This window comes from Ovis canadensis, chromosome 1, assembly GCF_042477335.2.
Source record: "Ovis canadensis isolate MfBH-ARS-UI-01 breed Bighorn chromosome 1, ARS-UI_OviCan_v2, whole genome shotgun sequence".
In the NCBI taxonomy this organism is placed as follows: domain Eukaryota; kingdom Metazoa; phylum Chordata; class Mammalia; order Artiodactyla; family Bovidae; genus Ovis; species Ovis canadensis.
Genome location: NC_091245.1, coordinates 239,352,017 through 239,379,903, shown reverse-complemented (window position 1 = coordinate 239,379,903; position 27,887 = coordinate 239,352,017). Strand labels below are relative to the sequence as shown.

General features: G+C 38.4%; 1 pseudogene; it reads left to right on the top strand.

The window, feature by feature from the left end:
• Window positions 1-27,829, top strand: LOC138443779 (arylacetamide deacetylase-like 2; annotated as a pseudogene).
• The last annotated feature ends 58 nt before the right edge of the window (window positions 27,830-27,887 follow it).

Genomic DNA, 27,887 nt, shown 5'->3' with positions numbered 1-27,887 from the left:
ATGCTAATTTCACTGCTATTTTTCAACATAGTTTTGGAAGGCCTAGCCACAGTGATTAGAGAAGAAGAAAAAATAGAAGAAATCCAAGTTGTCAAAGAAGCGAAATTGTCACTGTATGAAGCTGACATGATTCTATACATAGAAAATCCTAAAAGTGCTACCAGAAAACTCCTAGAGCTCATTAATGAATCTGGTAAACTTTTAGGATACAAAATTAACACATAGAAATCTCTTAAATCTCTTAAACACATAGAAATCTCTAAATTAACACATTTAAATCTCTTAAATTCTTATAAACAACTGACAATGAAAGATCAGAAGAAGTTAAGAAAACAATCCCATTTATCATTGCAACAACAATGACAAAATAAAATATCTAGTAATGAACCTACCTATTTGGGCAAAAGACATGTACTCAGAAACTAAAATATGGATGAGAGAAATAAAAGATGACACAAACAGAGAAATATACCATGTTCTTGAATTGGAAGAATCGATATTGTGAAATGGCAGTACTGCACAAAGCAATCTACAGATTCAATGCAATCCCAATCAAATTACCAATGGCATTTTTCACAGAATTAGAACAAAATATATTACACTTTGTTTGAAAATATAAAACACCCTGAATAGCCAAATCAATCTTGAGAAAGAAAAACAGAGCCACAGGAATCAGGCTTCTTGACTTCAGATTATGATACAAAGCTACAGTCATCAAAAAAGGATGAAACTGGCACAAAACCAGAAATATAGATCAGTGGAACAAAACAGAAAGTCCAGAAATAAACCCACACACCTACAGTCACCTAATCTATGACAAAAGAAACAACAGTGTACAATTGAGAAAAAACAGCCTCTTCAATAAGCGATGCTGGGAAGACTGGACAGACACAAGCAAAAGACTGAGACTGCAACACTCCATAATACCACAAGTGAGAATAAACTCAAAACACATTAAAGACCTAAATGTATAGCCAGACACTATAAAACTCTTAGAGGGAAACATAGGCAGAATGCTCTTTGACATAAATTACAGCAAGGTAATTTATTACTCATCTCCCAGAGTAATGAATATAAAAGCAAAAATAAGCAAATGGGTTCTAAATTTTAAACTTAAAAGCTTTTTGACAATAAAAGAAACCATAAACACAATGAAAAGACAACCTTCAGAATGGGAGAAAATATTTGCAAATGAAGCCACCGACCAAGGATTAATTTCCAAAATATGAACAGCTCATGTAGCTCAATATGAAAAAAACCAAACAACCCAATCTAAAGGGGCAAAGATCTAAATAGACGTTTTTCCAAATAAGACATACAGATGGCAAAAAAAGCACATAAATGTATGCTCAGCATCACCAATTATTGTTGTTCATTAGGTCACTAACAAATGAACATTGTGTCCAACTCTTTGTGACCCCATGGACTGCAGCACACCAGACTTCCCTGTCCTTCACCATCTCCTGGAGTATGCTCAAACTCATGTTCACTGAGTTGGTGATGATATCCAACCATCTCATCCTAATTTCCCGTTCTCCTCCTACCTTCAATCTTTCCCAGCATCAGCATGTTTTCCAATGAGTCGGCAAATCACACTGCAATGAAGTATCACTTCACACCAGTCAGAATTACCATCATCAAGAAATTTGCAAACAACAAATGCTAGAGAAGGTGTAGATAAAAGAGAATCTTCTTACTCTGTTGCTGGGAATGTAAATTGGTGTAGCCATGATGGAAAACAGTATGGAAGTTCCTTTAAAACTAAAAATAGAACTACTATATGACCCAGCAATCCCACTCCTAGACATATGTCTAGAGAAACAGTTCAGTTCATTTCAGTTCACTCCCTGTCATGTCTGATTCTTTTAAATATGCTATCTAGGTTGGTCATAACTTTTCTTCCAAGGAGTAAGAGTCTTTTAATTTCATGGCTGCAATCACCATCTCCAGTGATTTTGGAGCCCCCCAAAATAAAGTCTGATACTGTTTCCACTGTTTCCCCATCTGTTTGCCATGAAGTGATGGGACCGGATGCCATGAACTTCATTTTCTGAATGTTGAGCTTTAGTCCAGCTTTTTCACTCTCCACTTTTAGTCACAAATAATGAAGTGCTGGGGGAAAAAACAAAAAACAAAAAAACTGTCAATACAGAATTCTACATGCTCCACAATAAATGCCTTAAGAATGATGATGAAATAAAAATAATTTTATGAAATAAAAATAAAGGGAAGTTTTCACTAGCAACACTAACAAGAATAAGATATTAAAGGATATGTTCTCTAGGCAGTCACAGGTGAAAGCACAGAGATATAGATGGAGAAAATATATTTATATTGTATATAAATACAAATATATTTACACTGTAAATATAAATATATTTGTAAAAATATATTTATATTGTATATAAGCAATACTATAAAATGCAATATTTATTGTGCATGTAAACAATAGTTATGTTTTATTTATAATGCTTAATTTTCACAATGCTTTAATGTCATTTTGGGTTTGTCTTAATCCATCGTGGTTGCTGTAACAGAATACCATAAACCAAGTAGCTTAAACAACAAATACTTATTTCTCACATATGTGGAGGCAGGGAAGATCAAGGCATAAACAGATTTTCTGTCTGGAGAAGGCGTGCTTCTTGGTTTATAGACAGTCAGTCATCTTCCTGATGTGTCCCTTAAAGGCAGAAGAGAAGGAGTTGACTGATGTCTACTTGATAAGGGTACTATCCCACTGATGAGAGCTCTGCCCTCATGACCTAATTATCTTTCTAACAGAAATACCTTGGTCATTGGGTGTTCAACATGTGAATTTTGGGATAACACAAACATTCATTGGGTAGCAGTGTTTGTAGAAATATTTGTTTGTGCATATTAGTAAGAGGTTGAGATACATGCCGACTATGTAAATTCTATTTGGTATTATTGGGAAGAAGGAAAAGTTTAAGCTACTTTCAGTTCAGTTCAGTTGCTCAGTCGTGTCCGACTCTTTGTGACCCCATGAATCGCAGCACTCCAGGCCTCCCTGTCCATCACCAACTCCCGGAGTTCACTCAGACTCATGCCCATCAAGTTGGTGATGCCATCCAGCCATCTCAACTCTGTTGTCCTGCCCCCAATCCCTCCCAGCATCAGAGTCTTTTCCAATGAGTCAACTCTTCATATCAGGTAGCCAAAGTACTGGAGTTTCAGCCTTAGCATCAGTCCTTCCAATGAAAACCCAGGACTGATCTCCTTTAGAATGGACTGGTTGCATCTCCATGCAGTCCAAGAGACTGTCAAGAGTCTTCTCCAACACCACAGCTCAAAAGCACCAATTCTTTGGTGCTCAGCCTTCTTCACAGTCCAACTATCAGATCCATACATGACCACTGGAAAAACCATAGCCTTGACTAGATCAACCTTAGTTGGCAAAGTAATGTCTCTGCTTCTTAATATGCTATCTAGGTTGGTCATAACTTTCCTTTCAAGGAGTAAGGGCCTTTTAATTTCATGGCTGCAATCAACATCTGCAGTGATTTTGGAGCCCCAAAAATAAAGTCTGACATTGCTTCCACTGTTTCCCCATCTATTTCCCATGAAGTGATGGGACCAGATGCCATGAACTTCGTTTTCTGAATGTTGAGCTTTAAGCCAACATTTTTACTCTCCTCTTTCACTTTCATCAAGAGACTTTTTAGTTCCTCTTCACTTTCTGCCTTAAGGGTGAAGTCATCTGCATATCTGAGGTTACTGATATTTCTCCCGGCAATCTTGTTTCCAGCTTGTGCTTCTTCCAGCCCAGGGTTTCTCATGATGTAATCTGCATACATGTTAAATAAACAGGGTGACAATATACAGCCTTGGTGTACTCCTTTTCCTATTTGGAACCAGTCTGTTGTTCCATGTCCAGTTCTAACTGTTGCTTTCTGACCTGCATATGGGTTTCTCAAGAGGCAGGTTAGGTGGTCTGGTATTCCCATCTCTTTCAGAATTTTCCACAGTTAATTGTGATCCACGCAGTCAAAGGCTTTGGCATAGTCAATAAAGCAGAAATTGATGTTTTTTCTGGAACTCTCTTGCTTTTTCCATGATCCAGCGGATGTTGGCAATTTGATCTTTGGTTCCTCTGCCTTTTCTAAAACCAGCTTGAACATCTGGAAGTTCACGTTCACATATTGCTATAGCCTGGCCTGAAGAATTTTTAGCATTACTTTACTAGCATGTGAAATGAGTGCAATTGTACGGTAGTTTGAGCATCCTTTGGCATCGCCTTTCTTTGGGATTGGATGGTGTAAAGAAAGGGAAATTGATCAACTCCATGTGTTAGGGATCACAAAAAGCAATACTGAAGGGAATGAGCTGAAAATTAAAAGCACAAGGGGGTGGGATCAGAAAGCAGTTGAGGGAGCTCTTTTGAGGAAGAGACATGTGACAAAATCTCCAGAAGACTTGTATGATCTGCTGATACAGGGCAGCTTCCAGCATTTGAGGTTGACCTGGATTCTAGGGTATAAGGAAAGACATTGTGGAGAGGCTTGGAAACATACAGTGCCCTACTGAGGAACTTGGATTTTATGTTGGAGGAAATGAGAAAATGTTATCAATTGAAAGGTATTTGTGATTGTCTAACTTGAATGGAAATGAGATGTGGGAAGGGTAACCAAAACTCCACAGATATTAGTCGACTGATAAAGATACTGTGTGGTGAAAAATGGTGGGGAAACTGAAATAAGCACATTTTACCCTGAAATGTGTACCCTCACAAACCAAAAGCTGTGCCAGCAGATTTAGGGAAGATTAGAACATAGGTGAATATAAACAAGCATTTTAATAATTAAGCTTATGATAAGTTTTGGAATTAAGCTGATATATCCTTATATCAGACCCCTGACTAAACTGAATTTTATCATAAAAAATATTTCCCTTAAGTACCGATTCCTGTTCTATGAGTTCTTGTGTGTTTATTGATCTGTGACTGTTCATCTATTTAGTTTGTCCTGACGTATTGGACAGAAAAATCTTGTTTCTTGCATCACTAAAGAGCTAAAGATCACTCCAGGTGATCTTTACAGACAAGTCTTTCTTAGGATCTCAGGTGGCAGGAAGCATGAATGCAACATTTACACTTGATGTTTCCTGCCATCCTAAGCTGATTTCTCAGTATAATTTTAAATACTTACCACTTAACCTTATGGACAAAGTCACAATGTAATCCTTTAAAAACAGGATGTTTTCTTTGATACCTGTACTGAACCTGGTGGTACTTCAGTCTAATAAAACTTTCAGCTTGGTGGATAATGAAACTTGAACGAGACCCTGCACTTTTATCTTTGGTCCCAAAGTTTGGTCCATTACAACAAGCAGGATTTGTTAACAGGATTAGTAGTCCATCCTAATAATATGAGACTGGATTCTGATGAACTACCAGGCAACTTTGTTTTAAACCTCCTCTTACAAAATGTTGCAACCAGCCAATCACAGAATTATACTTCATGATTGTCTCATAAATATCATTTAGACTCTGATTTGCATCTTAAATACGTTGGGCTGATGATGCAACCACAGGGTGAGGAAACACTGTGAGAGTTTTCAACTGCATGCAAATAAGTAATGAATTAGATATCTGTGTCAGTGTCTGTCTATTGCAAAACAGGTTTCCACTGGTGCTATAATATTTAAATGAAAATTAGCCTCTTGTTCTTAAGATGATCATATTACCTGAAAGCATTCTCAGTCTACATTTGTTCTGCTACTTATGATTCAGTATTCATGGAAAAAAATTTAATCTTGGCACTGTGAAGGGACTGGAAAAAGGAATATTATTGATAGCTATGGTGAACGATGTTGGATTTGCGATCTCTGAAAAAGAAGATTTAGCTTCAGGACTAGAGACCAGGCTTGAACACTCAGGGCTCTCATGCGGCAGAAGCTTTATCACAGTGAGAAGGGATGGAAAAAGCTTCTGACACAGATATCAGAAGGGGGCAGACAACGCCCCATTCACTAGTCTTTAGCAAGGGAGCTATACAGTTTTAAATTTAGTTATTACAATAAATCAAAAGAATGGCTCAAGATTGTAAAAATTTTACCAGACCCATTCCCAAATTTACATTTTAAGATAACAGGCTTCAGTTCAGTTCAGTTCAGTTCAGTTGCTCATTCATGTATAACTCTTTGTGACCCCAAGGACTGCAGCACCACAGACCTCCTTGTCCATCACAATCTCCTGGAGTTTACTCACTCATGTCCATTGAGTCAGTGATGCCATCCAACCATCTCATCCTCTGTCATCCCCTTCTCCTCTTGCCTTCAATCTTTCCCAGCATCAGGGTCTTTTCCAATGAGTCAGCTCTTTGCATCAGGTGGCCAAAGTATTGGAGTTTCAGCTTCAGCATCAGACCTTCCAGTGAACATTCAGGACTGATTTCCTTTAGGATGGTTGGATCCTAAAGGAAATGGTTGAATCTCCTTGCAGTCCAAGAGACTCTCAAGAGTCTTCTCAAATAGCACAGTTCAAAAGCATCAATTCTTTGGCACTCAATTTCTTTATATTCTTACTCTTACATCCATACATGACTACTGGAAAAACCATAGCCTTGACTAGATGGACCTTTGTTGTCAAAGTAATGTCTCTGCTTTTTAATATGCTGTTTAGGTTGGTCATAGCTTTTCTTCCAAGGAGTAAGCATCTTCTTATTTTATGGCTGCAGTCACCATTTGCAGTGATTTTGGAGCCCAGAAAAAGAGTCTGCCACTGTTCTACTGTTTCCCCATCTATGTGCCATGAAGTGATGAGACTGGATGCTATGATCTTAGTTTTCTGAATGTTGAGCTTTAAGCCAACTTTCTCACTCTCCTCTTTCACTTTCATCAAGAGGCTCTTTAATTATTCTTCACTTTCTACCTTAAGTGTGGTGTCATCTGCATATCTGAGGTTATTGATATTTCTCCCAGCAATTTTGATTCCATCTTGTGCTTTCTCCAGCCCAGCATTTCTCATGATTTACTCTGCATAGAAGTTAAATAAGCAGGGTGACAATATATAGCCTTGATGTACTCCTTTTCCTATATGGAACCAGTCTGTTGTTCCATGTCCAGTTCTAACTGTTGCTTCCTGACCTGCATACAGATTTCTCAAGAAGCAGGTCAGAGTGAGTGAAGTTGCTCAGTCATGTCCAACTCTTTGCAACCCCCACGGACTGTAGCCTATCAGGCTCCTCTGTCCATGGGATTTTCCAGGCAGTAGTACTGGAATGGATGGCCATTTCCTTCTCCAGGGGATCTTCCTAACCCAGGGATTGAATGCAGGTCTCCCGCATTGTAGACAGATGCTTTACCATCTGAGCCACCTCTTCCCATCTCTTTCAGAATTTTCCACAGTTAATTGTGATCCACACAGTCAAAGGCTTTGACATAGTCAATAAAGTAGAAGTTTTTCTGGAACTCTCTTGCTGTTTTGATGATCCAGCAGATGTTGGCAATTTGATCTCTGGTTCCTTTGTCTTTTCTAAATCCAGCTTGAACATCTGGAAGTTCATGGTCACGTTCTGTTGAAGCCTGGCTTGGAGAATTTTAAGCATTATTTTGCTAGCATGTGAGATGAGTTGACTCATTGGAAAAGACCCTGATGCTGGGAGGAATTGGGGGCAGGAGGAGAAGGGGATGACAGAGGATGAAATAGCTGGATGGCATCACCGAATCAATGCACATGAGTTTGGGTGAACTCTGGGAGTTGATGATGGACAGGGAGGCCTGGCGTGCTGCAATTCATGGGGTTGCAAAGAGTCGGACACAACTGAGCCACTGAACTGAACTGAACTGAACTGAGATGAGTGTAATTGTGCGGTAGTTTGAACATTCTCTGGCATTGCCTTTCTTTGGGTTTGGAACGAAAATTGACCTTTTCCAGTCTTGTGGCCACTGTTGAATTTTCCAAATTTGCTGACATATTGAGTACAGCACTTTGACAGTATCATTTCAGGATTTGAAATAGCTTAACTAGAATTCCATCACTTCTCTTTGCTTTGTTCGTAGTGATGCTTCCTTCCTAAGGCCCACTTGACTTTGCATTCCAGGATGTCTGACTCTGGGTGAGTGATCATACCATCATGATTATCTGGGTTGTGAAGATCTTTTTTGTATAGTTCTTCTATGTATTCTTGCTTTTACTTTGAAGTTTTGTTCATATACTGGAAACACCTTCAGTTCAGTTCAGTCACTCAGTCATGTCCAACTCTTTGCGACCCCATGAATCGCAGCACGCCAGGCCTCCCTGTCCATCACCAACTCCCGGAGTTCACTCAGATTCACGTCCATCGAGTCAGTGATGCTATCCAGACATCTCATCCTCTGTCATCCCCTTCTCCTCCTGCCCCCAATCCCTCCCAGCACCAGAGTCTTTTCCAATCAGTCAACTCTTCCCATGAGGTGGCCTAGTACTGGAGTTTCAGCTTTAGCATCAGTCCTTCCATTGGCCCATTTTTTGATTGGGTCGTTTATTTTTCTGGAATTGAGCTGCAGGTGTTGCTTGTATATTTTTGAGTTAGTTGTTTGTCAGTTTCTTCATTTGCTATTATTTTCTCCCATTCTGAAGGCTGTCTTTTCACCTTGCTTATAGTTTCCTTTGTTGTGCAGAGCTTTTAAGTTTAATTAGATCCCATTTGTTTATTTTTGCTTTTATTTCCAGTATTCTGGGAGGTGGGTCATAGAGGATCCTGCTGTAATGTATGTCGGAGAGTGTTTTGCCTATGTTCTCCTCTAGGAGTTTTATAGTTTCTGGTCTTACATTTAGATCTTTAATCCATTTTGAGTTTATTTTTGTGTATGGTGTTAGCAAGTGTTCTAGTTTCATTGTTACAAGTGGTTGACCAGTTTTCCCAGCACCACTTGTTACAGAGATTGTCTTTTCTCCATTGTATGTTCTTGCCTCCTTTGTCAAAGATAAGGTGTCCATAAGTGCATGGATTTATCTCTGGGCTTTCTATTTTGTTCCATTGATCTATATTTCTGTCTGTGTGCCAGTACCATACTGTCTTTGATGACTGTGGCTTTGTAGTAGAGCCTGAAGTCAGGCAGGTTGGTTCCTCCAGTTCCATTCTTCTTTCTCAAGGTTGCTTTAACATAGCCACTTTAGAGGCAATGCTCAATAATGCAATTCTCAGTAAAGTTTGTAGTGCAGTGAATTAAAAATTGAAATTATTCTAGTCTTATTAATTAATTATTCAAGAAGATAGTATCTCTTTAACTTTCTATCTGTCCGAAGAGATTGCTACAGCTGAAAACACTGCATCAGAACTCAGTATGGTTAAATAACATAAGATCATTTCCTTTACCCTTTCCTGTTTATTTTTATTACTATACTTCAAGTTCCTGATCTTATTGGTTTGCTATGCTTTCTATAAGAGATATTTTAATCAAAAAGTTTTACTCGTTCTAGGATTATTCTTGATCTGGGTCATCAAAATGAACTCCTACTTTGTAATATATTATAAATCTTTTTTTTTTCAAAGTGTCGTGATCCTGTGTTTAATAGTATGTTACATATTTATGGCCTGAAAAACTCAGTTTCAATAAGAATACACCACTGAGAGATCAATATTGTTGTATAGCCCAAGAAGACCTCAAGAAGGAATATTAGATTTTTTTTTTCCTACAGGTGTTCAAAAAGATGACTCATTGTTTCATATAAAATTACAATATAAAAAGGTATTTGCCTGGGTTAGGAGGACAAATAGAGTCTGACATAACTTTATTTTGTGGAACTTTTCCATTTTTCAATTATATTACCATAATTAAAAGACAATGACTACTACTATAATTTCAAGATTTTTTTTTTTTTTACATAATGTGTTCTAAAATCATTAATGTTGCTTGCCTGTCACAATGATCTGGATGGTCAATATAGTCAAGGAAACTCTTCTGAACATAGTCACTTATTCTTTAAGAAGAACAACTATTTTTAAATGTAATCACAGCACTTAAATCCAATTAAATAGCCATTTAATTCATTTTTTAAATTTTATTTTTAAAATTTATTTTAATTAGACAATAATTGCTTTACAATGTTGTGTTAGTTTCTGTCATGCAGCAACGTGAGTCAGCTATAACTGTACCTGTATACTCTCCCTCTTGAACCTCCCTCCCACCCCGCTCATCCTATCCATCTGGGTTGTCCCAGATTACCAAGATGGGCTCCCTGTGTTGTATAGCAGCTTCCCACTAGCGTCTTCCATATAGTAGTGTATATATGTCAATACTACTTTCTCAATTTGTCCCACCCTGTCCTTCTCCCACTGTGTCCACAAGTCCTTTCTTTACGTTTGCATCTCTATTCCTGCCCTTAAAGTAGGTTCCTCAGTACCATTTTTCTAGATTCCGTATATATGCATTAACAAGCACTGACCCTTGTTTTCAAGTATGTTGACTCATCATTTATATCTACTTGCTTTAAACTGGAAGTCATACTAGTGCAAACGCATTCTAAAAGATCTACATTTTTATAATTCCCTTCCCCACATTTTGTGACTACATCCTATTTTACATCTTCATGCTTATCTTCTTACTGCTATTTGTATTTATAATTGCTTTGACAATTTTTTTCATTATTTTTTAAAATGTCTACTGGCTTATTTAAGTGATCTTCAGTCCTTTTATGTATACCTTTCCAACTGTGATGTTCCTTTTCTATAGATTCTTATTTCTTTTTTCTCTAGAGAAGACCCTTTAATATTTCTTTTGGGGGTAGGTTTAATCTTGTTGAGTTCTTTTAGTTTTTACTTGGCTGAGAAACGTTTCCTCTCTCCATCTATAATAAATGATCATTTTCCTGAGTATAGGATCCATGGTTGAAAGTTTTTCCCTTCCTGGATTTCGAATATATTATGCCACTGCTTCTGGCCTGCAAAGTTTCTTCAGAGAAATCAGCTGATAGCTTTATAGAAATTATATTTTAATTGATTTTGTTTTTCTCTTGCTGCATTTAGAATCCTCTTGTTACCTTTATTTTTTTTCCTTTTAAAATGATTCTTTTATTTCTAAATTTGATAACTTCTGTAAGATATTTAAATATAGTACATTATATTTGACTTGTATATAAGTAATATATTTAATATAGTACAATAATATTCATTCTTGATTTTGTACTTTTTAAGATTTTGAATTTGATAACATTTATTATATATATATTTTGTTTGTTTGTTTTTTAACTTTTATTTTTACTTTATTTTATGTTACAATACTGTATTGGTTTTGCCATACATTGACATGAATCCACCATGGGTGTACATGAGTTCCCAATCCTGAACCCCCCTCCCGCCTCCCACCCCATATCATCTCTCTGGATCATCCCTGCGCACCAGCCCCAAACATCCTGTATCCTGTATTGAACATAGACTGGATATTCGTTTCTTAAATGATAGTATACATGTTTATTTAGGATCATAAATATCTTTTTTAATTTTAGAAAATAATATAAATTAATTTGATATTTTGAGATAATCATTAAGTTCCCTCTGATCAACTTTTTAAAACTATGTATTTCAATATAGGTAATTTCAAAAGGAAACTGTGATATAAGATATCCATATTTACTGAAGTTTATAGTTTGTCTTTTCTAAATATACTATTCCTACTAACTTGGATCATTTGTCATAAGGTGGCAATGCAGCCTTATGATCTGACTTATAATAATATTTTTATGGCAACATATGATCTTATATATTTGACACATCTTTAAAAATATTTTTAAGATTTTCTTTACAAAAAAGTCTTAATAGTAAATATTAATCAGAAACTATAATTAATGAGGACACCCTATTGACTGACTTATAACAACCTTGTTACTCCAATTTTTGTTTGCTTATTTCCATGTAGTCCGAACATCTCAGTATTGCACAGACTACCTGAAATCCATTGAAAGCAGAAACATTTGTCCTCTTCCATGAATACTGTATCACCATTGCTCTGGGAGCTACTATTCATCTTTGCTAATCAAATCCAGATGAATTGCATAAGCCACAGGATGGTGTCTGTCATTTATTGTTAACCGTGAACTGAGTAATTCTCTACTAAGACAGAGAGATTCCTCAATTCTTCTCTTTTGGGTGAATTAGCAGAATCTCCTTCTCTCCCTAAATTCATCAAGTGGAACATATGTCCAGGGAAAGCAACTTTTCTTGGGATATCCATCCTGGTCTAAAGAAAAACTTTATCTTAATAAGAGTGCCAGATTAAAGAAAAGATTGGCTAACTTCCTCAGGTCTATAAAACCAAAACAACTATGTCAATACAGCAAGTTAAGCTTGACATTTAAAAGGCTTGGAAATTATTATCTTTTAACATTTGAAAGCTGTTTAACTGTGATGGCAAAATTGCCTTACTCGGAAATAGATGGGGAAACAGTGGAAACAGTGTCAGACTTTATTTTTTTGGGCTCCAAAATCACTGCAGATGGTGACTGCAGCCATGAAATTAAAAGACGCTTACTCCTTGGAAGAAAAGTTATGACCAACCTAGATAGCATATTGAAAAGCAGAGACATTACTTTGCCAACAAAGGTCCATCTAGTCAAGACTATGGTTTCTCCTGTGGTCATGTATGGATGTGAGAGTTGGGCTGTGAAGAAAGCTGAGCACCAAAGAATTGATGCTTTTGAAGTGTGGTGTTGGAGAAGACTCTTGAGCGTCCCTTGGACTGCAAGGAGATCCAACCAGTCCATTCTGAAGGAGATCAGCCCTGGGATTTCTTTGGAAGGAATGATGCTGAAGCTAAAACTCCAGTACTTTGGCCATCTCATGCGAAGAGTTGACTCATTGGAAAAGACTCTGATGCTGGGAGGGATTGGGGGCAGGAGGAGAAGGGGACGACCAAGGATGAGATGGCTGGATGGCATCACTGACTTGATGAACGTGAGTCTGAGTAAACTCTGGGAGTTGGTGATGGACAGGCAGGCCTGGCATGCTGTGATTCATGGGTTCACAAAGAGTCGGACATGACTGAGCAACTGAACTGAACTGAGCTAAAAGTAACAGATGGGACTTCCCAGGAGGCACTAGTGGTACAGAACCCACCTGCCATTGCAGGAGACGTGGGTTTGAACCCTGCATTGGGAAGATCCCCTGGAGAAGGGCATGGCAACCCACTCCAGTATTCTTGCCTGGAGAATCCCATGGACAGAGGAGCCTGGTGAGCAACAGTCTATAGGGTCAGCTTGGCAGGTAAGAAAATTGTTTTGCTCCATCCTGACATCAGATATTTAACCATCATAATTTTTGTCTCAAATTTGGATTGTTTTCTTCCTTATCTGTGGAAACAATATTCACAATTATGATATAATTAATTTGTCACTAACATGTATTTGCCTCATAAGAGTTGAATCAACTATAGCTGTTTCAATGCAACAGAATTTTAGATTCCCATTCTTGTATGATTATGTTGAGGGTGATTTTAATGAGGATTCAGTTCAGTTCAGTCAATTAGTCATGTCCGACTCTTTGTGATCCCATGAACTGCAGCATTGCCAGGCCTCCCTGTCCATCACCAACTGCTGGATTCTACCCAAACCCATGTCCATTGAGTCGGTGATGCCATCCAATCATCTCATCCTCTGTTGTACCTTTTTCCTGCCCTCAATCTTTCCCAGCATCAGTGTCTTTCCAAATGAGTCAGCTCTTCGCATCAGGTGGCCAAAGTATTGGAATTTCAGCTTCTGCATCAGTCCTTCCAATGAACATGCAGGACTGATTTCCTTTAGGATGGACTGGTTGGATCTCCTTGCAGTCCAAGGGACTCTAAAGAGTCTTCTCCAACAGCACAGTTCAAAAGCATCAATTCTTCGGTGCTCAGCTTTCTTTATAGTCCAACTCTCACATCCATACATGACTATTGGAAAAACCATAGTCTTGACTAGATGGACCTTTGTCGACAAAGTGATGTCTCTTCTTTTGAATATGCTGTCTAGGTTGGTCATAACTTTCCTTCCAAGGAGTAAGCATCTTTTAATTTCATGGCTGCAATCACCATTTGCAGTGATTTTAGAGCCTCCCAAAATAAAGTCAGCTACTGTTTCCTCATCTATTTGCCAAGAGTGATGGGACCAGATGCCATGATCTTCTTTTTCCGAAAGTTGAGCTTTAAGCCAACTTTTTCACTCTCCTCTTTCACTTTGAGCAAGAGGCTCTTTAGTTCTTCACTTTCTGCCATAAGGGTGGTGTCATCTGCATATCTGAGGTTATTGATATTTCTCCTGGCAATTTTGATTCCAGCTTGTGCTTCCTCCAGCCCAGCATTTCTCAGGAAGTACTCTGCATATAAGTTAAATAAGCAGGGTGACAATATACAGCCTTGACGTACTCCTTTTCCTATTTGGAACCAGTCTATTGTTCCATGTCCAGTTCTAACTGTTGCTTCTTGACCTGCATACATGTTTCTCAAGAGGTAGGTGAGGTGGTCTGGTATTCCCATCTCTTTCAGAATTTTCCACAGTTTCTTGTGATCCACACAGTCAAATGCTTTGGCATAGTCAATAAAGCAGAAATAGATATTTTTCTGGAACTCTCTTGTTTTTTCGATGATCCAGCAGATTTTGGCAATTTTGATCTCTGGTTCCTGTGCCTTTTTAAAAACCAGCTTGAACATCTTTAATTTCATGGCTTAAATATTATTTTCCTTAAATAGCCAGGTTTTTTTTTAAATATGGAAATTTAAGGGTAAGAGATTTTTATTATCCAGATAAAGAATAAAAGAATAATATATAAAGAATTTCTATCTCTCTGTCTCTCTTTCCTTGGTTTCTCTCTCTCTCATCCAAGACACCTCCTGCTTTAAATTTGTTTTTGACTCACATGTTTATTTTTGTTTATTGCCTATCAATTAAAATATATTTTCTTAAATAAATAATGGGAAGTGGCCACCAGATACCTACTTCTTTTGAATCTTGTCTTACCCCTGAGACCTAGAGAGAAATCAACCAACCAACCATCAGACACATTTCCTCTGTGTTATGTTTACGTGTTTTTCATTACTTTTACCATGTCTGCTGGATTGTTTCCTTCCCACCTCCCATGTCTCCAGGGATTTTTTTCTAAAAATTGTTTTCTTTCTTTCCAATATCTTCAAAATCTCTAACTTTGTTCTTTTACTTTAGTATATAATCAATCATATCTAAGCTTTCTCATCTTAAACCTGAAAACAAAAAGACAAAGCTAATGAGCTTTCTGTAACCACTTATCCAACATTCCATCCTATCTGTAGCCTTTATTTTATATCCAACTTCACTTGAAATCTAATTCTACTCTTTTCCTACATATTCATATAATATCCTCAGATTATCACTTTGTGCTTTTTCCTGGCCATTCCTTTTAACTTGCTGTGGCTAAGTTTGTCAATAATTTTTGTTTTCTAAATCTAAGGGCATTTTTGTTGTTGTTCTTTTTATATAACTTCTTCTCATCATTTAAAACCCTTGCCAGCTTTATAGAAAACTTTTCCAGTGAGGTCTATGATAGCACTCTCTCTTTTTCTCCTCTTACTTCTCTTCTATTCAGTTTTACATGAAACAAACTCTTCTTTAAATCTGGTATTTCCAGGTCTCAACACTCAGTCTTTCTTTTATCCCCTTCTTTGCCTGGTATCCTGGCTTCATCTATGCCTTCCACTGAGACCCTGTTATGAACTCAGAACCCACATATACAAATAGATTTCTCTACCTGGATGTGCCATAAGTTCCAGAAAGTCCTCCAGCCACACCTTCTCTATGTTACCTCTATATTTTCTGAAGCAGTTTATATAAAGTTACAGTATGTTGTTGCTATTGTTCAGTTGCTAAGTCATGTCTGACTCTCTTGCAACCCCATGAACTGTAGCTTGACAGGCTCCTTTGTCCATAGAATTCTCCAGGCAAGAATACTGGAGTGGATTGTCGTTTCCTTCTCAGGGGATCTTCAGGCCCAGAGATCAAACCTGCATCTCCACACTTACAGTATAGGGATTGTCTTATGATTTGTTGCCTGTGTATATCCCCAGTTAGACTCTAAGTGTTTTGAAAACTGGGATAATAATTTTTAAAAAAATCTTTATATTTTCGAAACCTGACAGCATACCTGTCTTCTCTCTCCACTCTTCAGAATAGCTTAGGGTTTGAACTCCTCCTCTCTTTAACTTGTTGTACCTGATTAGCTAGTATTTAAGCTGTCCCATTGTGGAATAGAAAACAATCTCACAGGTAATCCTTAATGTCTTTGTAGAAAAAAATTAGAGCTCTTGTCACAGAGTACCTGGTAGAGCTCGCTGTGTCATACTGTAACTTCCCACAAGCTATCTGTTTTACATAAGGTAATGCATATGTTTCAATGCTAATCTCTCAGTTCACCTTACTGTCTCTTACTTGCCCAAGAGAATGTGGGTGGATTCTCTTTATCTCTCCCTGTGCAGGTTGTCATTGTTTGTTTCTTTCCTTGGTTTTTGATCCAAACAAATGAAAGAAGTCCATACATGTTATATCAGAGGAAATGAGGAAAGTATAGTGAGTGATAAATGGCAACCCACTCCAGTATTCTTGCTTGGAGAACCCCATGGACAGAGGAGCTTGGTAGGCTACAGTCCACAGGGTCGCAAAGAGTCGGACACGACTGAGTGACTCCACTTTCACTTTCATAGTGAGTGATGAGGTTTGAAAGACTGGTGGGGCAAATCATGAAAGGACCTTGTGAGATATGTTTCCTTGATTCCGAGGGGACAATGAAGTTATTGAAAAGATTCAATCACATTCTTATTTAAAAATGACTGTTGTTGGGACATCCCAGGCAGTCCAGTGGTTAACACTTCACCTTCTAATGCAAGTTCCAAAAACCCAAAACATAAAACAGAAGCGATATTGCAATAAATTCAATAAAGACTTTAAAAATGGTCCACATCAAAAAATAATAAAAATTAAAAAAACTTTTGTTAAAAAATGGAGAGTAAATTGGAAAGTGAGAAAAGCGGGAATAGAGAAAGAATTTCAGTACTTTGAGCAACAAATAGAGTGCTGTGGATTAAGATAGTGGCAGTGAGAATGGAGAAAAGTGGATGAATTAGTGAAATAAAAAGAAGTGGAATTGACAGATCTGGGAAACTATAGTATTTGATTTGGGGAATAATGAATAAAGATGAGGCAAGGAAGTAGATTTGAGAGTTTTATGATTTATACAAGAGGCAATTCAATATAAAACAGTAACCAGAATGTCTTGCTTGGAAGAAATACACATTGAATACTAGTAATCATGACTTCTCAAAGAGTAGATAGCTTTAATCCAAAGTGAACTTCTGGGAGCTAGGTGTGTATTTAAAAGTGGAGGTGGGGCTGGCCAAAAATGTGTATTCTAGAGAAATAAGGGAAATAACAATAGGAGAGAACTGGGTAACAGACCAGATTAAGCAAGTGATTGAAATGGTAAAAGGAAGTAATGTATGATGTCGCTGCTCCATCATATAATAATACTTACATGGGTTTGGGGAAGCATATGTTTTTCAGAAGCCTTTTGTGGTTTGAGTCATGGTTTATGTAGGAGCTATTAAGATGTTTGTCCAGTTCAGACAGTACCTCTGTATCTTCAATCAAAAATGGAGCTAAGCCATCGTTTCCTATGGTTTGCCTGCTGGAAGATTAACAAACATTTTCTGAAGCATTCCAAAGATAAGCTGTTGGGTTCCTTCATCATTTATTTCAATGACAATAGGAAATAGTCAGTATTTATTGAGTGTTTTCTGTATGTCAGAAACTGTACTATAAACTTTATCTTGCCCTGGCAAAAACCATATGCCACACTTACTATTATTACATCAATTTCAAAGATCAAGAAACTGAGGGTTTACAAGGTTAAGTAACTTGTCCAGGATTCAAACTCAGATATGAAAATCTTAACCATGGAGTAGCACTGATTTCAAGCTCCTCTTTCCCAACTGACTGGGTATTGCACTTGGGCATGGGTCACTGTGAATCTGGCCCGTTTATGTCATATGCTGTGCTGCAATGTCCTACTTTTACAACATAATGGGAGGTGGGATTTTTAGGGGGTAATAAGAAACAGGAAAGGATGGGATGAATCCATAAAGAGGAGAGTAAGTTGGGTTCTTTAAAAGGCCCTGTCTTAGTCTGTTTGAGCTGCTGTATATAATACCAGTGTCTAGGTTGCTTATAAATAACAGAAACTTATTTCTCACAGTTCTGGAAGTTGAACTGGGGCCCTCTCCCAGCTCACGGGCTTTTCATTGCATCCTCACATGATGGAAGGGGAGAGCTAGCTATTTGAGGCCTCTTTTATAAGGGTATTAATCCCATTCACCAGGGTTTCACCTCATGACCAAATCAGTTCTCAAATGCCTTCTTACTAAGACCATCACCTTGGTTATTAGATTTTTAATATATGAATAATGGGGGCACATTTAGATAACATTTAGACTATAGCAGGCCTGGTGTGGGATTTCTCCAGCTTCCAGTGTGGTTGTAACATGTGTCCTAGAATGAGACCAAAAGACCTCTCATATTGGAATTCCTTCATGGTCATCCATAGTACATCCAGATACTCACTGACTATCTGTGTTTTGGTAAAATTGGGTGTGGTGTAGGGGGTGGAGTTAGGTCAGTGGAGAGGAAATTAGTTGGTGGGGTGGGGAGAGGAGGGAGATCACATTATTATAAAGCTAGGTGTTCAAGATTGAAAAATAACAGATTTGCTGAGCTGTTTGAGTACAAAGACATTGCTAGCAATGTAGGAACACCATAAATAAGTTAACATTTTGCACACATCCATTCTCTGTGAGGATGAGATGGCTGAATGGCGTTACCAACTCAAGGACATGAGTTTGAGCAAGTTCTGGAAGCTGGTGATGGGCAGGGAAGCCTGGCATGCTGCGGTCCATGGGGTTGCAAAGAGTCGGACACCACTGAGCGACTGAACTGAACTGATTTTTCTATGAATGACAGGCAGTGGGTAAGCTGCTGCAGATGCGTAAGGCTTTGGATAGATAACACACTCCCAAACCAGGAGTCTAAGTTTGGAAGGGACCCTTGTGAACCAGTCAATAGAGAGAGGCAGTGGATAATGAGGGATTCAGTGCAAACTGAAGTATAGTCCACTGGCAGGAGGAACCTACCACTCTCCAGGAAGGTACCATGCTCTAGATAGTCGATCTCAGGACATTTGGCAGGTAGAAGAGGACTTAATAATGCTTCAGGCAGCCTGGAACAGGCTTTATACCAGGCATAGGTGTTCATGACACAGAAAACTGCTATGAGTGGGCTTCAAAATAGCTGAGTTTGTGGACTGATACAGGCCTCTCTGGGCACGGTAGTAAGTCATGAAGCATCATCTCTTCACTGACTCTGTGACCAAACAGTCCTCAGCCATGACTCACAGCTCCTGGGGATTGGTTGTGAACAAAGAAATTGATGTAAGAGTGTACATGTAACTCCAAGCTTTTAACCATAATATAGATGTCTTTCATGAACTGGTCCCAAATTTTGCTCTCAAATATGGAGATCAAGGAGATCAACTTTTACCATGATGTTAATAAATTACTCTCACAATGACAATAATATTAGTGGCAAGGCCTATAATGTGAAAAATTAGAGATTCAAATTAGGTAATTTAATAAATAAGGTAAAGAGTGAATAATTTATATAGGAGAAATTTTCTTTACGTAGGGCTTCCCTGGTGGCTCAGAGGTTAAAGCGTCTGCCTCCAATGCGGGAGACCCGGGTTCGATCCCTGGGTCGGGAAGATCCCTTGGAGAAGGAAATGGAAATCCACTCCAGTATTCTTGCCTGGAGAATCCCATGGATGGAGAAGCCTAGTAGGTTACAGTCCATGGGGTCGTAAAGAATCGGACACGACTGAGCGACTTCACCTCACCTCACCTTCACCTCACCTCACCTCAGCCTGAATTTAGGATTAGTTCAGTTCAGTTCAGTTCAGTCACTCAGTGGTGTCCGACTCTTTCCGACCCATGAATCGCAGCACACCAGGCCTCCCCGTCCATCACCAACTCCCAGAGTTCACTCAAACTCACATCCATTGAGTCAGTGATGCCATCCAGCCATCTCATCCTCTGTCGTCCCCTTCTCTTCCTGCACCCAATCCCTCCAAGCATCAGAGTCTTTTCCAATGAGTCAACTCTTCGCATGAGGTGGCAAAAGCACTGGAGTTTCAGCTTTAGCATCATTCCTTCCAAAGAACACCCAGGACTGATCTCCTTTAGAATGGACTGGTTGGATTTCCTTGCAGTCCAAGGGACTCTCAGGAGTCTTCTCCAACACCACAGTTCAAAAGCATCAATTCTTTGGCGCTCAGCCTTCTTCACAGTTCAACTCTCACATCCATACATGACCATTGGAAAAACCATAGCCTTGACTAGATGGACCTTTGTTGGCACAGTAATGTCTCTGCTTTTGAATATGCTATCTAGGTTGGTCATAACTTTCCTTCCAAGGAGTAAGAGTCTTTTCATTTCATGCTGCAGTCACCATCTAAAGTGATTTTGGAGCCCCCCAAAATAAAGTCGGACACTGTTTCCACTGTTCCCCTATCTATTTCCCATGAAGTGATGTGACCAGATGCCATGAACTTCATTTTCTGAATGTTGAGCTTTAAGCCAACTTTTTTGCTCTCCTCTTTCACTTTCATCAAGAGGCTTTTTAGTTCCTCTTCACTTTCTAAAATAAGGGTGGTGTCATCTGCATATCTGAGGTTGATATTTCTCCTGGCAATCTTGATTCCAGCTTGTGTTTCTTCCAGCCCAGCTTTTCTCATGATGTACTCTGCATATAAGTTAAATAAGCAAGGGGACAGGATACAGCCTTGATGTACTCCTTTTCCTATTTGGAACTAGTCTGTTGTTCCCTGAGGAACTAATCTGTTGTTCTAACTGTTGCCTCCTGACCTGCATATGAGTTTCTCAAGAGGCAGGTCAGGCAGTCTGGTATTCCCATCTCTTTCAGAATTTTCCACGGTTTATTGTGATCCACACAGTCAAAGGCTTTGGCATAGTCAATAAAGCAGAAATAGACTTTTTTTTGGAACTCTTGCTTTTTCCAAGATCCAGCGGATGTTGGCAATTTGATCTCTGGTTCCTCTGCCTTTTCTAAAACCAGCTTGAACATCTGGAAGTCCACGGTTCACATATTGCTGAAGCCTGGCTTGGAGAATTTTGAGCATTACTTTATTAGTGTGTGAGATGACTGCAATTGTGCGGTAGCATGATCATTCTTTGGTATTGCCTTTCTTTGGGATAGGAATGAAAACTGACCTTTTCTAGTCCTATGGCCACTGCTGAGTTTTCCAAATTTGCTGGCATATTGAGTGTAGCACTTTCACAGCATCATCTTTCAGGATTTGAAATAGCTCAACTGGAATCCCATCACCTCCACTAGCTTTGTTCATAGTGATGCTTTCTAAGGCCCACATACTTCACATTTCAGGATGCCTGGCTCTAGGTAAGTGATCATACCATCGTGATTATCATGGTCGTGAAGATCTTTTTGGTACAGAAGATCTGTGTATTCTTGCCACCTCTTCTTAATATCTTCTGCTTCTGTTAGGTCCATACCATTTCTGTCCTTTTTCAAGCCCATCTTTGCATAAAATATTCCCTTGGCATCTCTAATTTTCTTGAAGAGATCTCTAGTCTTTCCCATTCTGTTGTTTTCCTCTATTTCTTTGCATTGATCGCTGAGGAAGGCTTTCTTATTTCTTCTTGCTATTCTTTGGAACTCTTCATTCTGATGCTTATATCTTTCCTTTTCTCCTTTGCTTTTCTCTTCTCATCTTTTAACAGCTATTTGTAAGCCCTCCTCAGACAGCCATTTTTCTTTTTTGCATTTTTTTTCCCCCATGGGGATGGTCTTGATCCCTGTCTCCTGTACAATGTCATGAACCTCAGTCCATAGTTCATCAGGCACTCTATCTATCAGATCTAGGTCCTTAAATCTATTTCTCACTTTCACTGTATAATCATAAGGGATTTGATTTAGGTCATGCCTGAATGGTGTAGTGGTTTTCCCTACTTTCTTCAATTTAAGTCTGAATTTGGCAATAAGGAGCTCATGATCTGAGCCAGAGTTGGCTCCCAGTCTTGTTTTTGCTGACTGTATAGAGCTTCTCCATCTTTGGCTGCAAAGAGTATAATTAATCTGATTTCGGTGTTGACCATCTGGTGATGTCCATGTGTAGAGTCTTCTCTCGTGTTGTTGGAAGAGGGTGTTTGCTATGACCAATGCGTTCTCTTGGCAAAACTCTATTAGCCTTTGCCCTGCTTCATTCTGTATTCCAAGGCCAAATTTGCCTGTTACTCCAGGTGTTTCTTGACTTCCTACATTTGCATTCCAGTCCCCAATAGTGAAAAGTACATCTTTTTTGGGCAGGTGCAGGAGGGCCTAGAAGTGCTACTCCACGTTCAAGGTCAGGAGGGACGGCGGTGTCGAGATACCCCTCGTCCAAGGTCAGGAACAGCAGCTGCACTTTCCTGGAGCAGCCGTGAAGAGATACCCCACGTCCAAGGTAAGAGAAACCCAAGCAAGGTGGTAGGTATTGCAAGAAGGCATCAAAGGGCAGACACACTGAAACCATAATTACAGAAAATTAGTCAGTCTAATCACACTAGGACCACAGCCTTGTCTAACTCAATGAAACTAAGCCATGCCCTGTTGAACCACCCAAGACTGGCAGGTAATGGTGGAGATGTCTGACAGAATGTGGTCCACTGGAGGAGGGAATGGCAAACCACTTCAGCATTCTTGCCTTGAGAACCCAGTGAACAGTATGAAAAGGCAAAAAGATAGGATACTGAAAGAGGAACTCCCCAGGTCAGTAGGTGCCCAATATGCTACTGGAGATCAGTGGAGAAATAACTCCCAAAAGAATGAAGGGATGGAGCCAAAGCAAAAACAATACTCGGCTGTGGATGTGACTGGTGATAGAAGCAAGGTCTGATGCTGTAAAGAGCAATATTGCATAGGAACCTGGAATGTCAGATCCATGAATCAAGGCAAATTGGAAGTGGTCAAACAGGAGATGGCAAGAGTGAACATCGACATTCTAGGAATCAATGAACTAAAATGGACTGGAATGGGTGAATTTTAACCCAGATGACCATTATATCTACTACGGTGGGCAGGAATCCCTTAGAAGAAATGGAGTAGCCATCATGGTCAACAAAAGAGTCCAAAATGCAGTACTTGGATGCAATCTCAAAAATGACAGGATGATCTCTGTTCGTTTCCAAGGCAAACCATTCAATATCACAGTAATCCAAGTCTATGTCCCAACCAGTAACTCTGAAGAAGCTGAACTTGAATGGTTCTATGAAGCCCTACAAGACCTTTTAGAACTAACACCCCACCCCCCCAAAAAATAATTTAGGATTGATGGTGTTTAAATAGCATCATATCCCTTGTATTCTTATTGAAAAAGATAAAGAATGTGCTTTGTTGAACATCTTCCTTAATCATTTAACTACTGAGCTACACAAAGGTCTTCATTTTTTGAAAAATTAATACAAAGTGAAATGGACAATTTAAATACCGTTACTGATGTTTAATCCTCAAGAATGTTTCTATGAGCTGGGTATGTTTTTCAACTTTCTTGACTTTGTACTTTCATTCTTGTTTCTCCAAAATAATGACATCCTGAGATGAATGTCTTACTTATATTTTTTTTTGCATTCATGTACATATGAGTTGACCACAACATGAGGAATACATATCCATTTATATGATATTCATGTCCATTTTTTAGTGTTCCATTCAGAGTTTTTTCAGCATTAATATTTATGGTTCAAGATTAATGTTTATTTGGACCTTTGCATTCTGATTAACTGGTTGTCTTTGAGTCCAGGTGGCTTTAGAAGGAAATAACTAAGCTACATTTCAGTGTTATTTTGGGGACCTACTTGTTATATGCCTGTTACTTCTTTTTATATCCTGTGACTTCTGGTCCCAAGAATAGTGTCCTCTTAACAAAATTATAAAATGAAGAGCAACATTTATTCATTCATTTTCTATTATTTTTTCAAACTGTATTGAGCATTTTACTATCTCAGACCCAATGGGAAATAAAATGATAACAAGTATTGAATCAGTATGTCAAGGCTGTATATTGTCACCCTGCTTATTTAACTTCTACACAGAGTACATCATGAGAAATGCTGGGCGGAGGAAGCGCAAGCTGGAATCAAGTTTGCCAGGAGAAATATCAATAACCTCAGATATGCAGATGACACCACCTTTATGGCAGAAAGTGAAGAAGAGCTAAAGAACCTCTTGATGAAAGTGAAAGAGGAGAGTGAAAAGTTAGCTTAAAGCTCAACATTCAGAAAACTAAGATCATGGCATCCAGTCCCATATCTTCATGACAAATAGATGGGGAAACAGTAGAAACAGTGGCTGACTTTATTTGGGGGCTCCAAAATCAATGTAGATGGTGATTGCAGCCATGGAATTAAAAGACGCTTACTCCTTGGAAGGAAAGTTATGACCAACCTAGTTCAGTTCAGTTCAGTTGCTCAGTAGTGTCCGACTCTTTGCGATCCCATGAACCGCAGCATGCCAGGCCTCCCTGTCCATCACCAACTGCTGTGGTCTACCCAAACCATGTCCACTGAGTCGGTGATGCCATCCAACCATCTCATCCTCTGTCGTCCCCTTCTCCTCCTGCCCTCAATCTTTCCTAGCATCAGGGTCTTTTCCAATGAGTCAACACTTTGCATCAGCTGGCCGAAGTTTTGGAGTTTCAGCTTCAACATCAGTCCTTCCAGTGAACATCCCAGACTGATCTCCTTTAGGATGGACTGGTTGGATCTCCTTGCAGTCCAAAGGACTCAAGAGTCTTCTCCAACACCACACTTCAAAAGCATCAATTCTTTGGCACTCAGCTTTCTTTATAGTCCAACTCTCAAATCCATACATGACTACTGGAAAAACCATAGCCTTGACTAGATGAATCTTTGTGGACAAAGTAACGTCTCTGCTTTTGAATATGCTATCTAGGTTGGTCATAACTTTCCCTCCAAGGAGTAAGCATCTTTTAATTTCATGGCTGCAGTCACCATCTGCAGTGATTTTGGAGCCCCCCCAAAACTAAAGTCAGCAACTGTTTCCACTGTTTCCCCGTCTATCACATATGTATGGTTATAAGTATTTAGAAAATGTGTAGAAAATATCTGAAAAGTTTACAACAGACCGATAACACAGATATTGAGACTATGGCAGAATTGCCAAATGTGAAGGATCTAATTAGAAGCTGCTCTCCCAATATCTTGAAAATGGTTGACTTTGAAAGCAGCTTTGGAGGACAGGAGAGAGACAGGAAAAAGGGTTAAATGGCAAAAGGAGGCACAATAGGGATGTAGGGGTGGCAAACAGTGACACATGCATAGGAAAATGATTTATTTCATGCAATAGTACAGAAAAGAAAGTTAGAGCTAGATAAGAGAGTTGGTAGATTCCTTTTTGCCTCATCCCCGGGCATATGGTCCCTGTCTCTTAAGTGTGGGACACTGAGAGTGAGTTGTAGATAGTGGACCTTTGCTCATTAGATCATCTACCTGAGGGTACTTGGGAGAGCTTTGGATCTAGGGAAGTTTCCATAAGGGGGCTTTATCTTGGCTCATTTTTATTATATACTTGTGAGATGTCTAGCACCCTGAGCATGCATTATGGAGGTGCATTTCCCTTTCTGATGGTCCTCTTGAATTTCACTGTATTCCCTCCATTAGGTTCAGCTAGCCACTGTGGTGAGAGGTTGACCAAGAGATACATCCTTCAGCCCTGAGCTTTTACCTGTAGCAGTAGCAGGATTTTTCATTTGTCCAGATGCCACTGTCTCAGATGCCACACTTTGGCTGAGACAGTTGTTACTTGGACGCTATCCTGAGGTTCTCTATGGTAGTCTGCAGGGTCACAGATGAGACCTCAGGATCCCCACTACCTCTGGAAAGGAAAATCCTTGTCAATTATTCCACATCTTTTCCTTGCATGTAAAACTGTGTGACTATCATCAAGATGTTTTTCATAATTTTATTCCTTTGTTTTGCAAACACATTACTATTTTTTCACAAGCTAAGTTACCTATTGATTGGCTTATCTGTTTATTCGTTGTCTTGGTATTTCTACATTTGGATATTTCTTAAAAATGTATGGCATGATGTTGGGAACTTTTCTTATTAGCCAAATAACAGTATGTTAAGTGTTAAAAATATTTTAGAATATTTTAATTTTTAACATTTATTTTAAATATAGAAACATTTATCTTTAATTTTAAAATGAAATAAAATTATTTTAATAGTTACTTTGATTTCTTCTATTCACTTTGGTTACTTTCAGCCAAGAATTTTTACAAATTTATATATACTGTCAATTTTCCATAGGAATGTCTTATTTAGGTAATTTCTGTCGGTGATTTTTGACAAAAACACCATAAATGTATGTACCTTCCTTTCTCCTCTCTATCTCTCCCTCTTATTCTTTATTGTCCCCCTTGCCCACTGTGCTGAACTCATTCTATGTACTACCTCAACTGATTATAAGACACCAATTTGCTAACACAAATCTAAGCAATAGTTTGTGCTGTTATTGTGGTAATGGAGCCAAGTTGCTGATACTTTTGTCACCATCTCAGACTGAAAAGCTCACAGAGGCTGCAGCTCCAGTTTCCCCAGTTTCTCTTGGGTATACACCAATAGTGCCTCACCTTCTGCCATATGACTTTAGAAACATTTGTATTGAGATGTAATTGACATATAACAGTATATCAGTTACAGGTGTACAGTATAAAAATTATATACATATATATATATATAAAACAAAAAGACCACCACAATAAATCTAGTTAATATCCATCACCACATGTATTTAGAACTTTCTTCTTGTGATGAGACCTTTCAAGACTTACTATCTTATCAATGTTTAAATATACAACATAGTATTATTAGCTATAGTCACCATGTTATACATTACATATGAGACATTTATTTTATAACTGGAAGTTTATGTCTCTATCAGTCTCACCCACACCATGAAAATTTTTAAAACTTTACTGTTGAAATAAGTTTGACACTTTTTTTTATCACTGAAAGACATAAGTATTGTGAAAATAATTTTAACATCCATCAATTTATATAGACTTTTTATCTCAAGGTTGCATAAATTATTAATATTATATTTCCTCCTCTTGGAGTTTCAGAAGTCTTTGCATTACAGGATACTATCTTTTTTTTTTTCAGGTCAAAATGATCTTGAAATAAAACATAAAATCAAGATACAAGTTTGCTTTACCCTTTCTTACAGTTAATTGATTCTTATTCACCATCTCACTGAGAAAATGAACATGGTATAGTTTGACAAGAGACATATCCATAAAACTTCTGAGTGTGTATTTAACCAAGGATGAAGCATTTCCCCAAGCAATGAGAAGAATCCAACATATGCCTCTGGAATCAAGACATTTGTTCAAGTTTGTTAACTGGAGTACTCTCTTACCCAAGAAGTATAGGGAGGGCCATATTTATACTAAACCAATTTTTGGAAGATCTAGTTTTCATCACCAGTATATCAGATTATCACCCTTGTTGGCCAATGATTCCCAGTTACAGAATTTGCCATCAACCTATATTCTTACCTATGAATATGATGTCCTGAGAGATGATGGACTTATGTATGTTTTAAGACTTCAAAATGTTGGAGTTCAAGTTGCTCGTGACCATATTGAGGATGCAATCCATGGAGCTTTATCATTTATCACATCACTGTATTTAAATCTAGGTCTCAGAATAAGGGATAATGTATGTTAGTTGGCTGGATAAGAATTTATAAATACATTTATATAAAATATGTATGATCATCACTTAATGGGTTATAATTTTTGATATTT